The sequence below is a fragment of the Schistocerca piceifrons genome, chromosome 4 (assembly GCF_021461385.2).
Source record: "Schistocerca piceifrons isolate TAMUIC-IGC-003096 chromosome 4, iqSchPice1.1, whole genome shotgun sequence".
NCBI classification, from domain to species: domain Eukaryota; kingdom Metazoa; phylum Arthropoda; class Insecta; order Orthoptera; family Acrididae; genus Schistocerca; species Schistocerca piceifrons.
In genome coordinates, this window is record NC_060141.1 from 762,030,309 (window position 1) to 762,055,302 (window position 24,994).

General features: G+C 41.5%; 1 non-coding gene across 1 annotated transcript; it reads right to left on the reverse strand.

The window, feature by feature from the left end:
- Window positions 1-2,353: 2,353 nt before the first annotated feature.
- Trnas-uga lies at window positions 2,354-2,435 on the reverse strand. The gene has a single exon. It is a non-coding gene; the product is annotated as a tRNA-Ser (tRNA).
- Between the last annotated feature and the right edge of the window lie 22,559 nt (window positions 2,436-24,994).

Here is a 24,994-nt window from a genome sequence, read left to right on the forward strand (position 1 = left end):
ATAATCGTCTTACACATTTCCTCTCACTTCCACTTGACGTCTGCGAACGCTGAGGAGATTCTGAGGGCCCTGCATCATCAACTGGCATCGTGTTTTCACTTCGTAAGTGCGAAGAAATAAGATGGTTCAAATGGCTCTGAGCAATATGGGACTTAACATCTGAGGCCATCAGTCCCCTAGATCTTAGAACTACTTAAACCTAACTAACCTAAGGACATCACACACATCCATGCCCGAGGCAGGATTCGAACCTGCGACCGTAGCGGTCGCGCGGGAAGAAATAAGAAAAGGACATATCACAATAAATTATTTCATCAGAGAACTTGTGTAGGAAATGTATGAGAAAAACAAAAAATTACAGCAATTATCTTACCTGATTCTGATTCAGCATAAGATGGAGATCTTCATCCGTATCATCGCCGTCAAAAATATCTCTCAGATTATCTTCCGATTCTTCAACAATGCGGAGAGTCCCGGCGTCAGACAGTGGACTACCGCTCGACATGCTGCTTCGAATCAGAACACTACTCGCACTGGTGTCGCGTGTTCTTGTTCGCAAACCCAAAAGCTTTGTGACGGGTGCAAGTAGCAGAAGTATGCTCTACAAGTGTTTGTCTCCGTTCTGAGAACTGCCGCACCAGCAATAATGCGTGCAGGAACTAGCAGTAGAATTAAGAGGGCAGCCCACAATATTACGGGCGTGGCACTCTTAAGTGTCAATAATTTTACTTGAACACGTTGATCAATTTGTTAAAAGTAATCGGGAAGTGCCTGTTTAGATGAAACCAGTTTGTCAGGTTGTTTAACTTACGAGTTGTAGTTCAGGTGAAAAATTTTGTGCATGGTACTGTGTATCTGTCAGTGTTTTTGAGTGGCGATAGGAGCATGTGTCTTACGGACTTGTCGGAGATCATCTAGGTGTCGTGCTCCACGCAGGGACAGCATTGATGAACTTTTTTATTTACTCGGCCATTAACACACGTCCTGTTATTGCCAGCACTTACCGGAGTTTAGCCGTTGGTGTTATTACTTCATGTATTTGTCTAACGCACGAGTCTTTGTAGAGGTATTACCATCACCGCTGACATTTGCTGCGAAATGAAGCGTCTTACTATGGTGGAACTAACTGCACATTGCGCGCGTAATTATGTACAGTATTCACCATATCGAATAAAGCTATAGAGACAAGTTCTTCCACTGATTAACATCTTATGATCGCCTGCAAAGCAAATGAATAATGTGGATATACTTGCTAGATTGTTCGATGTGATGGGGAAAAGCTTGTAATCTGAAATATATGAGTGCGCTCAAAAATTCGCTTTAAAATAACCCTACGAAACTTTACTAGTAAGTAACATACTTTCGCGCTTGGCAATCTTTCATCGAAAAATAAAACCGAGTTCTCAGTTGGTTTCATAGCAGCGAAAAACAATACATTCTGTTAAAAAGTGCACTGTTGAACCAACAATAGATCAAAATCCAGATTTTTTACAAACTGTCCTTACATACGCACGAACATTCTAATCATTTTATTGTCCATAGAATAGTGGCGCTGAAAGATCACTAGTTTATTTTCACTAAACAATAATATCTAAAACACGTATTTGGCAGTCGTAATGCGCACACATCATTTGTACTACGACAATACAAACAGCTATGACCGGATTATTCCTGATGAAATTACTAAATGTAAATTACTAAATGTTAAAAATCCAATTCACAAACCGGAGGAGTTGGATTCAGATACTCGCTGTCTTCGGTAGTTGAATATTTCGACGTATACTAAGAAAATGTAATACTCGAACCCTAAACTGTATAATTTGAGGGCACAAATTACTTGAATGATTACGTATCTTACTGAAATAAAAAAACACTCATACTTCTTGCTGAGGAAACGACAGTTCCCTCTACCACTGCGCAGGTCAATTAATACTAGAAATTTGAAGTCTAATCATGAGATTAACTACTTATTTGACATCTATACTGTGTGAGTAAAACACTTACTGTCAGCACTGAACAATCATTGTGTTTCTTCATTTTTTTGCTATCGAAACAAAGATATCTTAACATTAAGCGTTTGGGTAATTCGAAGTTTCATGAGTCAAAGATATTCCTGTGGTAACACAGGCTAGACTGAGAACGGCACTTTAAAACGTTGATTTCATTAATCTAACAAAAAAATTTTATTCGATGACATTATTCATGGTAGCATTGTTGTCAACGACAATCGCTTACGACGCGCGCGCATTCTGTTTGTAATTTTTGTGAGCAGCGCACCTTCCTTTAGCTTTCATTTATCTGTTACTTGTGCTCGGGGTGCAGTTTTCAGGGTGAATGAAGGAATTAAAAATGTCGCTGCGGACAGGATTCGAACCTGTGCGGGTAGAACCCATTGGATTTCAAGTCCAACTCCTTAACCGCTCGGACACCGCAGCTCGTTGAAGCTCGAGCCTCTTAGCGGCAGTGTTATCGACCAGCAGCGTTCCGTGGGCTTACTACACGTTCCTTGTGAGCACAATATTAATGTCTTACGATGTTCTACGTGTACATATTAGTTTACATAGTGATTTAGGCCATTCTTAAATAGTTGTTTGGTATGGTAGCTTCAGCGGAATTCTCCTGCACAAAGGAGATTAATTTAAACTAAGAGCAGCTGCATTCGCTTTACTTAGTTTGGTGTTTATTTCGTTGTTTAGCGCCTCTATCTGCGTTTTCAATTTAACCATCTTTCTGTCCTGTGTAAATGGTTGTAAATTATTGTCTTACGTAGTTCCCTTATCCTTTATCGTAAGTTAGCGTTTGCCTGATATTTTCCTGCGTTATGTGCAGCCTGGTTCCGACTCCCTATAAACACTTAAAATCTGTTAGTGGAAGTTCAGTTCTCTAGTTCATTCTTCAAGAAGCCTATAGCAAAAAGGTTTAATTCATTTCGTCGATTGCAAGCTAACAAGATAATGTTCGGAAATTTTAGCCGATTCAATGCTTTTTGTTGCGCAGTGTCCAAGTGACCTTCATGGAAAGAGTGTACTGACAACACTCTGAGAAGAAACGCAAGCATTCTATTTTGATAACCAATATTCTTTAACACCATACAGACATAATGTATCGATATTATTTGTAGGAGTGCATTTGCTGCTCTATTTAATTGTTGAATAGATGATAGATTTAAAATTATAAAGAATGTAGCAACCAGTCACGGAAACATAATTCATTTGTTGCAAATCTATTTCGACTGATATCAGTCATCGTCGGTGCATTTTCCTAACCGATACATGCCATAAGTACTGTCCTTGGCAGATTTCTATCGATTTGCAACAAGATAAATAAATTGTTTCCGCGACTGGTTTCTACATTCTTTATAATTTTATATTCCACGGTCGCTGCACAGAAAAGGAACCTTATTGAGCCCAACATTCAATAGATGCTAGATGTTTCTCATTCTACATTGATATGTATTAATAATAACTACTTCTTCATTAACACGACAGCACCGTAGTTATAATGACACATGTGTGTGACTTTATTTCAGCGTTTAACTTAACTTCAGACTGATTCATTTAGGAATGACTGTGGAAAGAAATGCAGTTTATGATTAACTGTTTCCTTGCCATGTACGGTAACCACAGCAGTGATGTACTCTTGATGTTTGCAAACTATGTTTTATTCCGTTTTAGCAGCACACACAAATCGTGGTCTTTACATTTCTCATGTGTAGTGTTGTAAAACACGTAACTACCACTGAAAGGTATTCACGTACGCCCGAACAATACAAAGCAATGTAATAAAATCAACAGTGCAGCTTTATGAGAAGCGCATAGCCCGGTGAAATGCGTCGTGGAGAAATAAAACTGGAAGTTGTGCTTCACTCTGAGCTTATAACTACAGCATTCCGCAAGATAAGAACGTGAATGCGACAACGGTACATTTATTGTCGGCTTAAAAGCCTCGTCTTCTCTCTAATAGTTACTTTTTTCTGTTTGGGTTCTCTTTTCTCTTGTTTCCTTCGTATCTGCAATCTCCTCTGCCATTGCATAAATACTTTTCCTAAATAACTACCCCTTTCGTCTATGCCTCTATAACTTTCTCTTTCGAAGATACTTAGTTTTTCCGTTTCAGGTTTACGAAAACGTCCTCTAAGACTTACGAGAAAGTTTTTGGTGGTATGGAATTTTCTAGCTTGTTCATACATCACTTCAGTTTCCCACTCCAGTGCTCAAGTTTTATGAAAGTTGTAACACTAACATTTATGCTCTTTAGTGTATTAACATAGGTTGGATCAGCGGCTCTTTACTAGGGCTGTTCGTATAGATTTTGCTCAAATTCGGACAGAAGCCTTCTGAGGATTCATGCATCCCAGGCAGAGTGGTAATTCATACTCTTTGCCCACTGCTGTAATTTGGTTTACAACTTGCAGACGATTCATAATAGTATATCCATTTCAAATCCAATTCTTTCCTTAATCTACTCTACGGAGTGATTTGCTTTTGTAACGGTCGATAATTTTAGTGAACATCTTGTTCTTACGCTGAGGAGTCGGGCAGGTCGATAGATTTTTTTGTCCTTTGAGTCTCCTTTGTTCTCGTGTCACAGCATTGCTCCAATTTTGGCGCACAGTATCGCTTCCCAGACATTCTTTAAGTAATTTTGGAAGTTCCCTCTGTTACTTTCCTCCTGACTCCAATAATTTCTATTGTGCCACAATCATTAAGTAATTATTATTAAGTTACATATCACGAACGATAGATTTTTTGTATCCCAAGCCCATATGACTGATATCATACATACATACTCTCTATATCTTCTCATCTCTCCCTTTCCCTCTTAGTAACGAAGGGTTAAGTAATTATTCATAAGCTACATATTATGAACATTAGATTTTTTCGTATCCCAGTAGATTTTTTTGTATCCCAGACACATAGTATAGTTTCTGTTCACATGCTACATGTAATTCCCTATCCCCTTCATCTTCTCTCTCTCTCTCTCTCTCTCGCACACACATACACACACACACACACACACACACACACACACACACACACACACACACACATTTTCTTCTACGGAATTTCCATTGCGCTCATTACAAGAATTTTCCTCGAGCCAACACAGAATTCATTTCTGTATATTACTTTTTAGTTAACTGGAATCCGAATTTATGAGCTATCTCATAATTGCGAGTCTTTTTACGAAGAACTTCCATAAGCCATTGCTAAGTTCACATGATTACCTTCTAATACAAAAGATTATATGGAAGACGACAAAGAACGTGCGGTTTGACCTGCATTTACATGACTTATGTCTCCAGCTGACGTTTGTCTGGGCAAGGCTTCATATTCGACCGTTGCACTCTCGAATAGCACCTGAGAAAAGTTGCACTCTGGAATAGCGCGTGGGAAAAATGAATATCTGAATCTTTCCTCGCGAGTTTTGATTTCTCTTGTTTTATTACGATGGTAATTTCAATCTCTTTAGGTGGGAGTCAACAAAACATTTTAACATTTTGGCACTGGGATGACAAAGTTCGTGATTGAAATTTCGTGAAATGATCTTGCCTAACGAAAATTGTCCTATACCCCTACTCGCTTATCATATCCGTGACACTCCCCCTCCCCCCCCCCCCCCTCCATTACGCTATAATACAAAACGAGCTGTCCATCTTTGAACCTTTCCGATGCCCTCCGTCAGTCCTGTATGATAAGGATCTGCTACTGCGCAGCAGTACTCCAGAAGAGGATGGACAAGAAGTCACTTTAGTACCTAATCAAAGTACCTTGGCGCAGCGAAGCAAGAAGATGGTGAATGATATTTTCCTGCTCTTTGGACGCTCACAGAGAGTAAAAAACAGTGTGTGCCCTGAACCGGCGCGAGCAGCTGTTAGTTTTTAAAACAGTGGCGTGCGGCAACGAAGCAGTGTACACCCACTGGCAGCAGTAGGGGGAGATAAGCGGTGAGCTAATTTCCCACTGCTGCGTAGCACTGGCTCTGCCCAGGCATAGCAGAAAAAAAACATAAGCCGGGAACACAAGTCTATACCACCACTTCAATTATAATTTACCTTATATCGAAATATCAGAATAACTATGACCATTAGCGAAATGATAAGCAGTTCATCATGAAGCTGATGAATGAAGTTATAAGTTGTGCGACAATCAAAGGTTATTACCGAATAGTTTCTTTAAAATCGTTTGAGAAAAATTCCAGATGGGTTGGCTTGCTGTTCACACAGCAAGCGAGCTAGGCAGGTTCCCATTCAGCACACGCTGCAATTACGTTACCCACCAGCCGTGTCGTACTGAATTGTTACAAGTCGCAACTAATTATAAACGCAGTATATACTTGTCAGTCACTTTCGCTGTCGTATGTATGGTCACTGACACAGATGTCTGAATTTAACGAGACAATTACTTAGTATATTTTCTGCTTCAGCCTAATTATCCCTCAGTTGCATTATTTCTTCCTTTGTGTTTTACGAAATTACAGTACTGTGCTGACAAAGTCTGCTTTGCAGCTACTTCTTCTAGATTAAATTTTTCATATCCCTTAATCTGAGCACATCTGATCTCTGTGACATTAAAGCGGAAGTCATAGTATGCCGCTGCCAGAATGCAATGTTCACATTTATTTAGTCAGCTAACGAACAATATAAGGAGGCAACTTTTGGTTATTCCGAGGCACGAGCTCCAATGATTAGCCCTGTTCAGTCGTCTGATATAGATTTATGTTTTTTGTACGCAGTCAGCTTCTTGGCAAACTCGATTAATACTTTAGGCGACATGTTGTAGCAGTGTCGCTGAGTGCTTTAGATTCGGAAGTATAAGCAAGGCTGCTGGTTTCCAACGAGCAAACCGTTACTGCTCTTTCGTCGGAAGAACTTGATTAATAAATACTACGTCGACAGCTCGAAAGTACGATAACAACCAACCTCGGAGTCATCTACGTATGCTGCCGTTCAGTTAACGCGAAAAGTTCTGTTGCCGCCGTACGACGTAGCATCATTGACTGGATATCTCTATCCCTCTCTCCTTTCATTTTATTATACAGTAGCTGCTCCCTCTACACGTTGCCGTGTCTCAGCCTGGTTAAATGGGGAAAAAAAGAAAAGAGAAAGCACACGTTTCTAATATGTATACCCAATTTTATACGTGCTAATCTCCTTCTCTCCACTGTATCTGTCCATTAGATCCTCCACCTTTCCTCTGTTCATCTTCCCCTCCCCTCTCTCTCCATCTTCTCCTGTCCCCTCTCTCTGTCCATTTCCTTTCCACCTCCACTTCCTTCCTCCCCTCTGTCCATTTCCTCTTCCCCCCCCCCCCCTCTCTGTTTATTCCAGTCATAAACCGATAAGCCATAAATACAAGTTTTCTGTTTGCTAAAAACATTTCAATATTATACAGGGTGTTACAAAAAGGTACCGCCAAACTTTCAGGAAACATTCCTCACACACAAAAAAAGAAAATATGTTATGTGGACATGTGTCCGGAAACGCTTACTTTCCATGTTAGAGCTCATTTTATTACTTCTCTTCAAATCACATTAATCATGGAATGGAAACACACAGCAACAGAAAGTACCAGCGTGACTTCAAACATTTTGTTACAGGAAATGTTCAAAATGTCCTCCGTTAGCGAGGATACATGCATCCACCCTGCGTCGCTTGGAATCCCTGATGCGCTGATGCAGCCCTGGAGAATGGCGTATTGTATCACAGCCGTCCACAATACGAGCACGAAGAGTCTCTATATTTGGTACCGGGGTTGCGTAGACAAGAGCTTTCAAATGCCCCCATAAATGAAAGTCAAGAGGGCTGAGGTCAGGAGAGCGTGCAGGCCATGGAATTGGTCCGCCTCTACCAATCCATCGGTCACCGAATCTGTTGTTGAGAAGCGTACGAACACTTCGACTGAAATGTGCAGGAGCTCCATCGTGCATGAACCACGTGGTGTGTCGTACTTGTAAAGGCACATGTTCTAGCAGCACAGGTAGAGTACCCCGTATGAAATCATGATAACGTGCTCCATTGAGCGTAGTTGGAAGAAACTAAAATGAGCTCTAACATGGAAATTAAGCGTTTCCGGACACATGTCCACATAACATCTTTTCTTCATTTGTGTGTGAGGAATGTTTCCTGAAAGTTTGGCCGTACCTTTTTGTGACACCCTGTATATGTGTATAGCCTATGTCCGTCCGAATGTTCGTTAGAGTATTGTGTAAAAATTTATGTAGGTCAAGGAGTTTTCCAGATTTTTGGTAATAACATTTCCCCTTTATATACTACACACTTCTTTATATATCATATATATTTAAAATAGGCATATAAAAAGACGCACGTTTTCGAAAGTAACGTTGTGTCAAAATTTCAAAATAATGTGTGAAGAAATTTGGAAGCTTACAATTTTGTACAAACGAACATTTACATTTTTATTGATCTCCCTTATAATAATTACATGTCTGTTTATATATTACATGTGGTGCTCTAGTGGTTAGGCTATATAAACAAAAGCGCGCGGGGTAGCCGAACGCTCTTGGGCGCCTTGTCACGGTGCGCGCGGCTGCCCCCGTCGGAGGTTCGAGTCCTCCCTCGGGCATGGGTGTGTGTGTGTTGTCCTTAGCGTAAGTTTAAATTAGATTAAGTAATGTGTAAGCTTAGGGACCGATGACCTCAGCAGTTTGGTCCCATAAGACCTTACCACAAATTTCCAAATATAAACACACGCGCGTTATCAAATGCAACGTTGTGTCAAAATCTGAAAGCAATCGGTGAAGAACTCACGGAGATTGAAGATTCTGAACACGCAAATATTTACGTTTTTAATTCAATGGATGTAAATGTCCGTTTGCCATGCTAATCGTCACACAGCAAGTGCAGTGGTTCTTCTACAAATGATCTGCGGTTACATACTAGGAGCATAATAAATGGCAATACAATCGTTTCCATTGGTCAGCTTTTAAAGAAACCTTTTTCATATCCTGAACGCGAATTGTGTCGCACCACTGCATCTACTAGACGCCAAACTTGTTTTGCGTGTACCCTCCACAGCATTCCCATCGGTTAATACCAACTATTATTCTTGCCAGGTTTAGGTCCGTTACATTTCGTTAGGGCCTTATGTCACCAGAAGGGCTAGGGACGCTCTTTGCAAATAATTTCGATGGGACCATTGGGAAAGGGTACACAGAAAACAGGTTTGGAATGTACAAGATGCCGTGGCGCGAAACAAATCGCGTCCACGACGTGCAAAAGGGCTTCTTTAAAAGCTCGAAAATGATAACGATTGTACTTGCATTTCCATGTTCGTTGTACGACTGCAAATCTTTTGTAGAAGATCAACTGTAATCGCCGTATGACGATTAAGACGTCAGTTATAGTACCGTGCAGACTACTCTTAACAATTAAAAACAAATAAGCCTCTACCCAGAACTGACCTCATGCATGGTAACCCAGAACCGCTAACCACTGCACCAACTAACTGTACAGCATTGCTCTCAATGCTGACGGAGGCAGTTATCGTACATGTGATTACAGTGTTGTCAGATTGCCCTAATTATACGCAGGAGGAAAGTTTGTGAGCCATTTTTGTATTGCTAGTATGTGAGGAATCGTGTGCTGTGAAGTCAGATTGCGCGAATTTTTCTTCACCCTGTGTATGTCCCCTCGACAACGAGGTCATTAGCGACGGAGCACAAGCTCGGATTAGGGAAGGATGGGGAAGGAATTTGGCCGTGCCCTTTCAAAGAAACCATCTCTGCAGTTGCCTGAAGCGATTTAGGGAAAAACCTAAATCACAATGCCCGGACGCAGGTTTTAACTGTCGCTGTCTCGAATAAGGGTCCAGTGTGCTAACCACTGCTCTACCACGCTTAGTTACATACCAGATGACGCTCGAATAGGTATATAAAACATGCCCGTATTTGAATACAACGCTATACGTTCTTATTTATGTATGCTGAAACATTTATTGCGCATGATTTTCTTCGTAGCTTGCCAGTAACTCCCCGTCCACTAACCTGTATAAGTTGTACAGATTTAAACATCTTCGCAACTCACAAGGGGAGGCCGCCAATTGTGAAATTCAGATTCGATTCATACTGCGCATAATAAAAGCTCATGGCCAGAGGTGTAATGTGGCAAAGCACCAAGATGCACTTCTCAGCCGTTGTCGAGAAAATCGACAGTTAAAAGAAACCGTTGCGGTGAAATACTCTCTACGATTTACAACTTCCTACAGCGTCGTGGCGCAGCGGTAGCTCGGGTTCGTAATCCGAAGGTCGCCGGATCGAATCTCGCGCCACGCAACCTTCTTTTTTTTAGTATTTATTTTTTGTAATTAAAATATATATATATATATATTTATTTATTTATTTATATTTATATATATATACCGTGGGGTCTCTACTCTAATTCGAACGTTTGACTTACACTATACGTATTCGTTTCGGAATATCGTTTCTACGTCTTCTGTTAACTACACGTGTAAACATTACGAAGACAATTAACAACATTTGTGAAATACAACTTTGTTTGCGGAAAACATAATCATGTTCGAAGTCGCTAGTTTTTCCACGACAAATGACATTCAACAACTTATTATATGCATAATTGTTGCAACTGATTGCCGGGAATTTTATATATATATATATATATATATATATATATATATATATATATATATATATATACTCTCTACGATTTACAATTTCCTACAGCGTCGTGGCGCAGCGGTAACCGATATCGCTTACCGCTATATATATATATATATATATATATATATATATATATATATATATATATATATATATCGCTTACCGCTGCGCCACGACGCTGTAGGAAATTGTAAATCGTAGAGAGTATTTCACCGCAACGGTTTCTTTTAACTGTCGATTTTCTCGACAATGGCTGAGAAGTGCATCTTGGTGCTTTGCCACATTACACCTCTGGCCATGAGCTTTTATTATGCGCAGTATGAATCGAATCTGAATTTCACAATTGGCGGCCTCCCCTTGTCAGTTCAGTGCTATCACATTATTTGATCAGGTGACATTCTCGTATCTGTATTTGTTTTTTGGCGCTGACTACGACTCCCACCAATGTCTGCTAGTTGTTTCACCATACTGACAGTGCCTAAGCAAGAAACCGAGATTAATAACGCCTGCGAGTAGGATAGGGAGCTGAGGCCTGGTTCGCGGTCAGGACAGGGCTTTATAAGACAGGCGCTGATTTTAGCAAGAGCAGACGGCACCGGGGGAGACTATTACATTACCACTGCGCTACATCATTCACTGCTGCTAATTGTGTCTTTCTAGCATCACATTGCTAACATCAGCAAGGTGCTGCACAGTGTCCACAGCGAAAGTACAAAGGCGACAGCGACATTACTCGCCTAGTACACATCTATTTGAACTCGTAGAGCAAGGCCCCGGGAGTAGACATCATTACATTAGAACTACTGACAGCCTTGGGAGAGCCAGTCCTAACAAAACTCTACCAAATGGTGAGTAAGATCTATAGGACAGGCGAAATACCCTCAAACTTCAAGAAAAATATAATAATTCCACTCCCAAAGAAAGCAGGTGTTGACAGATGTGAAAATTACCGGACTATCAGTTTAGTAAGCCACTGCTGCAAAATGCTAACACGAATTCTTTACAGACGAATGGGAAAATTGGGAGAAGCCGACCTTGGGGGAGATCAGTTTGGATTCCGTAGAAATGTTGGAACACGTGAGGCAATACTGACCCTACGACTTATCTTAGAAAATAGATTAAGGAAAGGCAAACCTACGATTCTAGCATTTGTAGACTTAGGGAAAGCTTTTGACAATGTTGACTGGAATACTCTCTTTCAAATTCTGAAGGTGGCAGGGGTAAAATACAGGGAGCGAAAGGCTATTTAGAATTTGTACAGAAACCAGATGGCAGTTATAAGAGTCGAGGGACATGAAAGGGAAGCAGTGGTTCGGAAGGGAGTCAGACAGGGTTGTAGCCTATCCCCGATGTTATTCAATCTGTATATTGAACAAGCAGTAAAGGAAACAAAAGAAAAATTCGGAGTAGGAATTAAAATCCACGGAGAAGAAATAAAAACTTTGAGGTTCGCCGATGACATTGTAATTCTGTCAGAGACAGCAAAGGACCTGGAAGAGCAGCTGAATGGAATGGACAGTGTCTTGAAAGGAGGATATAACATGTACATCAACAAAAGCAAAACGAGGATAATGGAATGTAGTTGAATTAAATCGGGTGATGCTGCGGGAATTAGATTAGGAAATGAGACGCTTAAAGTATTACATAACTGATGATGGTCGAAGTATAGAGGATATAAAATGTAGACTGTCAATGGCAAGGAAAGCGTTTCTGAAGAAGAGAAATTTGTTAACATCGAGTATAGATTTAAGTGTCAGGAAGTCGTTTCTGAAAGTATTTGTATGGATTGTAGCCATGTATGGAAGTGAAACATGGACGATAAGTAGTTTGGACAAGAAGAGGATAGAAGCTTTCGAAATGTGGTGCTACAGAATAATGCTGAAGATTAGATGGGTAGATCACATAATTAATGAGGAGGTATTGAATAGAATTGGAGAGAAGAGAATTTTGTGGCACAACTTGACTAGAAGAAGGGATCGGTTGGTAGGACATGTTCTGAGGCATCAAGGGATCACCAATTTAGTATTGGAGCGCAGCGTGGAGGGTAAAAATCGTGGAGGGAGACCAAGAGATGAATACACTAAACAGATTCAGAAGGATGTAGGTTGCAGTAGGTACTGGGAGATGAAGAAGCTTGCACACGATAGAGTAGCATGGAGAGCTGCGTCAAATTAGTGTCTGACTGAAGACCACAACAACAACAACAGAACAGCGTTCGTGTTAGATGCAGGGACTACTCCTTTTCTGTACAGCAAACACGGTTCCAGTTGTGGGAAACGAAAACGGCTGTGTTCCGTCACTGCACACTGTTTGTCTTCCCATTCTTCCCGTATACGTCGGATTCAAGACAATAAGAAACCGCTCTCCAAAAAAGCTTTCTTACCACTATGAAGACATGTATAGTTCATGTTTTTTGACCGGAAACGTCTTTGTCAACGTATAGTTCATGTTTTTCGACCGGAAACATCTTTGTCAACACCCTTCTGTCCACGAGATATTACTACCAGCCACCTGGATAATGGAGATAAGAATAAACTTGCCTTCTCAGTACAGATGAGTAGAGCGAGACGTGAACGGAGCAAGGCGACTTGTGTATACAGTTCAGTTCAAAAATGGTTCAAATGGCTCTGAGCACTATGGGACTTAACTACTGAGGTCATCAGTCCCCTAGAACTTAGAACTACTTAAACCTACCTAACCTAAGGACATCACACACACCCATGCCCGAGGCAGGATTCGAACCTGCGACCGCAGCAGTCCCGCGGTTTCGGACTGCAGGGCCAGAACCGCTAGACCACCGCGGCCGGCATACAGTTCAGTCTCACGATATGTATCAAAGAGTCATTTCGAGCTCAGATCGTGCCTGTAGACGATTTACGGCAGAAATGTTTGTCAGCACCTGAAGTGGAATGGACCACAGCAGCGACGTTCGAACACTCAACCACTATTGTGAGACAGAAGCCGACACGTACCGATCAGAACTAGCCAAAACGTCAGGCACGGTATCGTTCAGAGAAAGCGACAGTACACTGAGATTTGAAATAAGAAATACATGGCGTAAGCAATCAGCAAGCTGATCAGTAAAACCATTGCTGTCTGTTAATGCTTTAGAAAGTTTTAAAGTCTTATTAGCGATAGTATAACACAAAATATCTAATACGTAGTTAGCATCAACTTCTGATAGCGTAACAACAGCTGTGAACGTGTGCTGTTACCGTTGGCCAGACATGACGCATGTGTTTCTTAGTTCAGGATCATTCTTGTTATTGTTGTGGTCTTCAGTCCTGAGACTGGTTTGATGCAGCTCTCCACGCTACCCTATCCTGTGCAAGCTTCTTCATCTCCCAGTACCTACTGCAATCTACATCCTTCTGAATCTGTTTAATGTACTCATCTCTTGGTCTCCCCCTACGATTTTTACCCTCCAACGCTAAATATGTGATCCCTTGATGCCCTGACCGGGACTCGAACCGCGGGTCTCCTGCTTACATGGCAGACGCTCTATCCATCTGAGCCACCGAGGACACAGAGAATAGCGCGACTGCAGGGATTTATCTCTGGCACGCCTCCCGCGAAACCCACATTTTCAACGTATTGTCCCGCACTACAGTCGTAGTGCCCCCGCCCATTATGCTCATTACTCGCGGCGCGCTGCCGATTCCCGTAAGAGTTCGGGCACTGTTTGTGCATTCGCACAGAAGAAGAAGATGGTCAAGTGGCCGGTGAGCCTTAACTATATATATACTAAGATGGTATCTGTTCTTTCGGACATGTCCGAAAGAACAGATACCATCTTAGTATATTTAAAAGATGACTGGTAATATACTACAACCCTCTACGTACTGCTCACATAAAAATCGTGAGGATAAGATCTGAATAATCACTGTACGCACAGAGGCATTCAAACAATCATTCTTCCCATGCACCATAAGTGAATGTAACGGAAATAAACCCTAATAACTGGTGCAATGGAGCGTACCCTCTGCCATGCATCTCATGGTGGTTTGAAGAGTATAAGGTAGATATAGACCGCAAAGGATGGAGCTTCTCCATGGTAGGGATGGCGCTTATCGCTGAAATGACTGGTTGTCGGTTAAATCGATTTTTTTCCACGCCAATTTAACCTGACTGTTGAAACCGCTCAGAATAACCGGTTTCAGAAATAACCGATTTTTGGTTTTTGTATTCCAATATTTCTTGCAGTGACCGTGGAAATCGAACGAAAATTGAAAAATTCTGAATACATCAGTTGCAAGATACATAGAATCAAAATATCAAACTAAATACGCAAATATAAGAAGACTTAGTCTTTCCACAGTTTGCTGCTTTTCTCGAAAAGTGATAACTGGTTGAATACCACAAAAAACAATTAATCTCCTATGGAGTCAAAGTTTTTGAAACACCGCTCTAAAATCGTGTTGTAACCCGGGTCTCATACCAGTGTTTGATTTTACGAATAGTCAGTGCTAAAGGGTGAAAACTGAGGTTGTGGGCTGTTTTTCGTGTTAATTTGTCAGTTTTCAACGGCTACAAGCAGGCATATTATGCAGATCAGCTAGTTTCCGTTTTTATTGTATACGGTGAATGAATTGTTGTTAAGTTTTTAATTTATTACTGTTACCATAATTTCCTTCTTTTATTATATCGTAGAAATGGCAGAAAAAAATATTTCCAGACTGGGGTCCGCGCTGCAACAGCGAGAAACTATGGTGTAGACCAGGTGTGGGCGAGTCTTACGCACAGCTCCGTACGCGTGTACCTTAAGCCATGACACGCGTTAACAGGAACATTATTGTCTCAGCAATGCTCTGTCAGTTCTTATGCCATGTGTTTGTTGCTCATTTCTCTCGGTACTGTTATTATAATTAGCATTGATCCCTTTTTCTCATTTTCTACAATAACGCAGTATTTCAAATCAATGCAAATTTTATGAATAAAAATTATTCCTATTTTTAAAAGACATTTGTTTAGAAATGAAATATTTTAGCACCGCTGCTATGGCTAATAGATATTTCGTTTTACTACTCAGTTATTAGTAAACTATAAACGAAGCACCTGTTATGATCAAAAAACGCCAATTATGCAGGACTAAAATACCTGGTTTTTTCCCCATCCTTACTCCAGGGTACGGTTTTGGGGGGGGGGGGGGGGGGGCACAATCTTTTAGTAGTAAAAATAAAACATATAAAATGTTTTAATGTAATCATAATAATTTTTTCACGTCAGTGATTTTGGTTTTTTTCAGCAGGAGTTCATGAATCTTCTCCTACCCTTGGATCAGGGCATGGGCCTATTATTTTTTTGTAGCAGCGATTTCCCACAAGAGACAATATATCGGAAATCAAAAAAATATTCACATTTTTCAAGACGTGGACAAAGAAGAAGCCTACACTACCTGCAAATAAGAGCGTTAAATAGATAAAAGTTTTTAAATGAAGTACGATCCATTTATCGAAAAAAATAATTTTCGATCATATTTGAAAAGAAGACACAGGGAATAAAGTAAACAGGCGCTATTTACTACCTTATAAATATTGCTTGACGTGTTTGTAAGTTTATATTTTCTTGAACGTATAAATGTGGATATTTCGAGATGTTTTGACGACACTTCACCTGTTCCTTCATATCTTTACCATACCAACTTTGCTCCGGTTAGTAATAAACTCTACTATCATTCTCTTATCATATTAAAATTTTTTCCTAAAAAGGTCGGTCCTTCAGAGCTTCAGCTTCACGGTTGAGATGCCAAACTGAAGCGCAAGGCAGTTGTTACAACACACGCAATTTCGGCGCGGACGTATAAAACAAAGCGATGTTCGGTACCGTACAGCTCGTGTAAAACACTGTGGTTAGGAGACAGCCGTCACTAAAAGCACACTAACACGGAACTCTTTCGCTGAATCTTTTGACAAGGAAGTCTGTTAGACGGTACCGACAGAATGACTTTATCAACATATGAAAATACGTCGTTCCGGAACTGCGCATCGTCTACCTTTGCACGGTACTGTACAAGTTTTAGGTAGGTATGCTTTACGAATGTCTTACAATACAGATGTGACGACGAATGGTGACTTCTTAAACAAGCACTTGTTTTTGAAAAGCAGCTGTGAACTGTCTATTTATTAGTCAGACAATTCCTCGCTCCGGCAACCCTGCGGCTAAGCGCGCCGTGTTGTGTCTGCACGAGGTACAGTGTCGCAGCGGTGGCTAGCGTCTCCTTCGCCCCCCCCCCTCTTTCTGCTCCGCCACTACCCCCACCACGTCGACGCACCTCCCCTCCCGCTGCCAGATCTCGTGCAGCGAGCAGCACGCGTGGCGCTCACGTGATACCAACACTCGCTGACCTCGGCTGTGTGTGTCGTCAGCAGTCTCCCTCCCTCACACACAGCCAAACACAAACACGCGTGTGATGAAACCTCACCTGGCGTCGACACGGGTTTCGAATTTCTATCGAAACAGACATTTTCGAGGTCACCAGTTTGAAGGCTTATCGCCTCCCACGATACGAGGGCAGCATTTTAAGTTATTATAAGGAAAAAGAAAAGAGAGGAAAATGCCTCCGTTTTTCAAAAATCGCTCTTGAAAATATACACTTTTGTATGCGTTGTTACCTGTTTATTTGTTTGACATAATCGAACAAAACTATGTCGTTTTGGATATAGGTCAGGTGAATACGGGCAACGAGACATTAATATTCCATGTCTTTGTCAAAAAGTCAATTAAGTGACGTGTTGTCTAGCAGTTAGTATTGTCTCGAAGCAGAATTATGCGACGTCTTTGGTTCTTTTTCCTGAAACTTGTGGCAAACAGCTTGTTATGGAACATTCGGCATCAAATGTTTTACCCTCTGAACCAAGCTATAGTATATGGTTCTCGGAAAAACTGCTTTTGTTGGTTTCTGTTCGTCTTGGGATGGCTTAACATTGAAATGCTGCCACGAATGTATCCATTTTCCTCTCTTGTTACGAAAATTAATACAGATTTTGCATCCTCGGTCGAATTTTTTCAACATTTACTTACACATGTTGATGAGAGCCTGTTTTTGAGCTAGGATAAATTGATGATTATTTTGAAACAATGACTGAGTTTGATCGACCTTCACAAAACTAATCGCTGAGGGAAGCGTGAGTACGTGGAAATTCTGCAGACTAAGTGCAAAGAGTCGTTTCTGTAGGAGACTGGTCACCAAAAGCTGAACGAAGCTATTCGAGGCAATGCTGTTGGGGAAAGACTTAGGACGTTCGTAAAAATTCGAACAAGTAAAGCCTTCATGCGGAATTTCCATTTTTTCACAACACTGTAAGGAAACTACTCAGCCAGTTTTTGAGCTGCCATTGTTGTAACAATAACAGATGACTAATTTTAAAACAGTGGTAATCAGGCATCTCAACAGTGGTGATCTCTAGAGGTCGTTTTGTAAAAACTTAAAAAGGTTACCCGTGTGCAAAACTGAGTGTGCCGAGCACCAAACTAGTATAAATTACTCTTGTAGTAACTTTTGATTAGGGATGGGTTGGTAGGACATGTTCTGAGGCATCAAGGGATTACCAGTTTAGTATTGGAGGGAAGCGTGGAGGCTAAAAATCGTAAAGGGAGACCAAGAGATGAATTCACTAAGCACATTCAGAAGGATGTAGGTTGCAGTAGGTACTGGGAGATGAACAAGCTTGCACAGGATACAGTAGCACGGAGAGCTGCATCAAACCAGTCTCTGCACTGAAGACCACAACAACAACAGTAACTCTTTCTTCTTTAGTCTGAATTACATTAGTAAATTACTTCTGTAGTAACATACTCTTTTAGTAACTTGTGGAGAGCTGAACTTCTATTTTCTTTAGTAATAACTTAAGTAGTAACGTCTTTTTACTAAAGAAGTAAGCCATTTCTGCACACTGCTGGCGCGTGCATTACGTTCTCTCTCGTAATATACTGATAGTTGGCAGACATTATTGCATCACCTTTTGCATAATTTATGTTCATCGCTACAATTTTAGAAACTAGAAAGTATTATTAAATTGAATTATTAAAATTGGAAAATCTAAACGCTATTGTACTAACTAATGATAAGATCTGTATATTATGAAAAAGAAACGTCATGTTAATTGATGAATCTATTGTTAACCCCCCCCTCCCCATCTACAGCTACCAACGTCCATTGTTGGTTGCTGCCACTTATTAATTTAAGCCTCAGTTTGAGATACGAGCTAGCAGCAACATGGGGTAGCCAAGATACGTTAAAAAAAACGTACCAGAAAATGAAAAAGAACGGTTTGCTGAAATAATGAAAAAGTAAATAACTACTAATGAATCTAAAAAGCACGATGTCAACATGCTAAAAAGAAAAAAAGGATTATCGGGAAAAGAAACACGTTGAGTACAATGCAGAAGCTTTTACACAAAGATCACAAGACGAGCTTAAAGTAATTTGGAAGGATATGAAAGCGAGAGCAAAGAAAATGAAAGCTAAATGTAAGTGAGAACAATTTCAAACTGGTGGTGGAGTAAGTGAGACGAAGATCGACGATATAAGTCAAATGGTTGTTGATACGATTCCGCAAGTTTTTGAGGGGATAGCTGGAGTTAACGACAATGACACATCTGAAGATAATGTGATACTTTCAAGCAACTTCGATGATGTTTATTGCTCTGGAGGTAGCAATGAAACTGCTGAAGGTGGAACTTTATCCCATAGTGCATGCTATGGTGGAAGCTTATCAGAAGATGCACCCAGCAAAACGGGGAGAGAACATGCTGTTGTAGTGAAGAACCGAGAGTTGTTGAAAAAAAGCAGACGAGTCACATTCCTTAAAAATGTGTTTAATCCAGCAGAAATATAATGCATAAATGTTATTAAGAAGGGCAAAGAGAAATGGAAGAAGAGCATAACCTTAAAATGGAAATTATGAATAAGTTGAAGAACGTAATGGAACAAACTTTAGGTTCCACTTCTTCAGTCAATGTGCTCGAGAAATTTGGGTTTTTGTGAATGAATAAGAAAATATTGATATATGTAATTTCCTTGATATTTTTAAAAGGGTTAATATGTTCTTGTATCTTGTATGGAATCGTATTTGTGTTTATCATTTGAGAATCGGTACTAATTTTTGTTAATACCACATTCTAATATTCACTTGAATTTGCAATATTATAAAAGAAGTCTGTTTTTTAGAAATAATCGAAACATTATATGACTTTGTATACTCAATAAAGAAATAAAATGAGAATGTTAATCCCCTAGCAAAAAGAAAGAAAGAAAGAAAACAAAGAGCGTAATTAATTACGACAGATTGGCCTGCAACGTCTGCTTCTGGCTGAAATGCATTTTGTACGACGTCATTCACCTCTACAGGGTGAAACACATCTCTAATTTCTATTCAAAAGTTGTGTGAAACTGCAGCAGCCTTTCCCACACTTGATTGGTTTAAATCGAGTTGTTTTAGTGACAATTTGGAAACGTTTCTTCCAAGCACCAAACGCTCGCTCTATTACACATTTGGTAGCAATATGGGCACTATTGTAGCTCCGTTCGACTCCTTTGTGGGCTCAGAGCATAGGCGTCATAAGATGTTTGAAGTGAGTATATCCACTATCTCCAACAAGCAACCCATCATATTGTCCATTTTCAAATTCTGCATCAACTTTACTATTGTCCCAAATGTGTGCATCATGCGTGGAACACGGCCAAACGCTTACCACTTCGATATCTTCATACTGGCATCACAGATGATTTGTGTATTGACAGACGAGAAATTTTTGCGATTTCTGTATAGTTCCTCTTGTACTCGAGAAGGACAAAATATGGGTATATGCACACAATTTATGGTCTCTATGACATTTGGGAATCTACCAGTTCAATAGAATTCCCTTTTGTTCTTAGGTATATTTTCTTGGCTCTGTGGCATGGACACATACATTGGCTTTAAGGCAATTAAACTGTTTATCACACTGTTAAATCTCTTCCAGCAGTAGTATGATGGATATTAATGAGATCCCCTGCTACCATTTGATAAGTACCTGTGCAAAAGATTCACCATCGACAAAGAATTTGCAGCTTAGGAGACAGCACAGTTCCTGTCAGAGTTATGCTGCTGTAATGGCTCCAGCATAACAAGCAGCAACTCAAAACATTTCTTACAAAACCCGAACTGTTCTTTGAAATCACTGTTGCTATACATCACAAATGTGTCTCTTCTCTCCATTACAACCGTCATTCTTGGGATGTTCACCTCTTCATATACACCTTGAAACCCAGGTAAGTATTGGGACAAGGCCAGTTCTGGGCCACTCTGCATTGTTGCCACATGTATCCAAGATGGCGGCGATGACATCATCCGAGATGATGGCATGTAGACCTGGCAACAGAACATGACATCATCCAAGATGGCGGCCACGGCGTCAGCTGATGATGCAAGTACCGATATCCAAGATGGCGGCTTTTGGCAGGAAAGTGCCACGCCCCCTCCCCCAGAAAAATGGCGCGAAGTTCAAATTCCAACATGATAATGCATCACACCATGGTTATCTCTACTAAGCAAAGAAAGTCGTGGGAAGATGGGTCACTTGGGCTACCTACACTAACCTAAGTCACCCAACTGCCTCCTCTTCCCATGAACTGGTGCCATGTTTGAATTCCAACAGGATAATGCATCACACCCCCATTATCTCTACTAAGCAAAGAAAATCGCGGGAAAATAGCTCACTTGACCTATCTCCACTAATCTAAGTCACCCAACCGCCACCTCTTCCTACGAACTGATACAGTAAACAAAGGTCAATTCGCATATCTCTACTAATCTAAGAAAATGGCCCGAGACAAAGGACGCTTGTACTAACCTCAGTTGCCCGACCGCCACCCCCTCCTAAGGATTCGTGGGAGAAAAGGACTTGGAGATTAGTCTTTAGTATTCAACCAATTTCATGCAGATGTGCTTGCCACAAGGTCCAAAGCCAAACTGCCTTAGAACACATAGCCACCACCACAGGGCGCTACGCTACCATGACGTCAGGTGATGATGCAAGTACTGTCATCCAAGATAGAGGCATACAATGTTTTCACTACAAGACCTAGTGCATATTGACAGCACCAGAGTGCGCTACTGTGGACTTGGAATGAATTTTCGCCAATACCACGCCCACCTGGACTTGGAAGGAAATAGTTAAAACTCTCCACCACGATCCTCAACCGACCGCCATGTCCCCTTACCAACCCAAGTTGTCAGGCTAACATGCACTAACGTGCACAACGCATGATGTCATCCAAGATGATGGGGCAAAATGGCGGGAAAACGACTCTGCCTATACTAAACATAAGTCTTTATTATTCGCGAAAATTCATTCCAAGTCCACAGTAGCGCACTCTGGTGGTGTCAATATGTACTAGGCTTTATAGTGAACACATTGTATGCCTCTGTCTTGGATAATGGTACTTGCGTCACCACCTGACGTCACGGTAGTGCCGTCTGGTGGTGTTGATATGTACTAAGTCAGTTGGAGTCCAGGTCTCTTGGTGAACACACCTGCATGAAATTGGTTAAATAATAAAGACTTATCTCCAAGTCCTTTTTTCCTTAGGAGGAGGTGGTGGTCGGGCAACTGAGGATAGTACAAGTGTCCTTTGTTTCGCGTCATTTTCTTAGATTAGGATAGATATGCTAATTGACCTTTGTTTACTGCCAAAATTCAAACTTGGTGCCAGTTTGTAGAAAGAGGTGGCAGTGGGGTGACTTAGAATACTGGAGGTAGGCCAAGTGAGCTATTTTCCCGCAATTTTCTTTCCTTAGTAGAGATAACAGGGGCGTAATGTGTTATCCTGTTGGAATTAAAACTTGTCATACATACATACATCTGGCAACAATGCAGAGTGGCGCAGAACTGGTCTTGTCCCAATACTCGGGTAATCCATAGATCGCACCTTATTCCCTTACTTTACTCCTCCTTTGGCCTTATTTCCTCCTTAAGTTACTGAGATAGTAGGGTACTCTTCAGTGGTGCTCCCCACCAGTAATGGAGTAAATAAATTTACTTTGGAAGTAAATGGAAAATTTACTTCTGGAGTAATTTACTCCTTTAGTTCAGTAGTACTGACTGGAAGTCACCAATTTCTTTCTTTCTTAGTAACTTACTACTTTAGTTTCACTTACTCCTGGTTGGTGATGGCCACCCTAAAGGTTTATGCTTCCACACTGGTGTAGGTGCGACAAGTGTCACAAAAAAGGTTTTCAGATATACCATTACTTATTTTTATTAGCATTGTGTGGACATACCACATAGGCAGAACATTATTACATAGATAGCACATTTGATTGTGTTAAAGAAAGCTGACAACAGATTTTTACATTATAGTACCTTAGTCATATTTCATGGATCCCATAGAGATTAGTCTCTGGGAACTGGAAAGAAGTAGTCAAGGACGTACCTTTAATTTAATGGCAGTACACTGATATGACGGGGAAATGAAACGATGGTCTGGTGACGTCTGGAGCTGCTCGCCACCCGGTGCAAGACTTTTTATTCATGAACACGAGATGAAATGTTATTTACAGATTCTTCCGTTACTTCTTGGTAGAACAAATCCATGTTTAAGGGAGTAACAAGAACACTGTTTTTGTTCTAATGATTTTTGTTTATTTCAAATTAGTTTTCGGTTTATTGCGCTATCTTTAGGAAACCACTGACTAGCGTCCTAAAGGGAAATTAGTTCTTAGGTAACCAAATATTACAAGCAAAGAGACAAGCTCCTTGCATGGAGTGTCGTGCATCAAATTTGTTTCGTGACTTACCGATAGACACTGCCCGCGATTTGCGTGCTGTAAGGGAGCTGCCCGACCCCTCGCCACTGGCCACCACCCACGCAAGCGCTGCACGGGTATCGTCGGCACTTCGTAGGCAGAAGAGGACCAAACCGTCTGCATAACCGGTGCACCCAGCCACATCCCCGTCAGCCGTCGTAGGCCACTAACAATAGTTCTAGAACAGTGGTTCCCAACCTGGGGGTAATTACCCCCCGAGGCGTAAAATGAAATTTTCTGAGTGGTAAAAACTAAACGATTCTATACTGTTTCAGTCACTAAACTAAATTATTTTCAAAACATCATTACTATTATCAAAATTTTGTAAGATTTTAATATTGATTATATAAACTATCAATAATTAAAACTTTGAACGTAGCTGCTAAGGTTCAGTGACCGTGTCAGAATTACACTCCTGGAAATTGAAATAAGAACACCGTGAATTCATTGTCCCAGGAAGGGGACACTTTATTGACACATTCCTGGCGTCAGATACATCACATGATCACACTGACAGAACCACAGGCACATAGACACAGGCAACAGAGCATGCACAATGTCGGCACTAGTACAGTGTATATCCACCTTTCGCAGCAATGCAGGCTGCTATTCTCCCATGGAGACGATCGTAGAGATGCTGGATGTAGTCCTGTGGAACGGCTTACCATGCCATTTCCACCTGGCGCCTCAGTTGGACCAGCGTTCTTGCTGGACGTGCAGACCGCGTGAGACGACGCTTCATCCAGTCCCAAACATGCTCAATGGGGGACAGATCCGGAGATCTTGCTGGCCAGGGTAGTTGACTTACACCTTCTAGAGCACGTTGGGTGGCACGGGATACATGCGGACGTGCATTGCCCTGTTGGAACAGCAAGTTCCCTTGCCGGTCTAGGAATGGTAGAACGATGGGTTCGATGACGGTTTGGATGTACCGTGCACTATTCAGTGTCCCCTCGACGATCACCAGTGGTGTACGGCCAGTGTAGGAGATCGCTCCCCACACCATGATGCCGGGTGTTGGCCCTGTGTGCCTCGGTCGTATGCAGTCCTGATTGTGGCGCTTACCTGCACGGCGCCAAACACGCATACGACCATCATTGGCACCAAGGCAGAAGCGACTCTCATCGCTGAAGACGACACGTCTCCATTCGTCCCTCCATTCACGCCTGTCACGACACCACTGGAGGCGGGCTGCACGATGTTGGGGCGTGAGCGGAAGACGGCCTAACGGTGTGCGGGACCGTAGCCCAGCTTCATGGAGACGGTTGCGAATGGTCCTCGCCGATACCCCAGGAGCAACAGTGTCCCTAATTTGCTGGGAAGTGGCGGTGCGGTCCCCTACGGCACTGCGTAGGATCCTACGGTCTTGCCGTGCATCCGTGCGTCGCTGCGGTCCGGTCCCAGGTTGACGGGCACGTGCACCTTCCGCCGAGCACTGGCGACAACATCGATGTACTGTGGAGACCTCACGCCCCACGTGTTGAGCAATTCGGCGGTACGTCCACCCGGCCTCCCGCATGCCCACTACACGCCCTCGCTCAAAATCCGTCAACTGCACATACGGT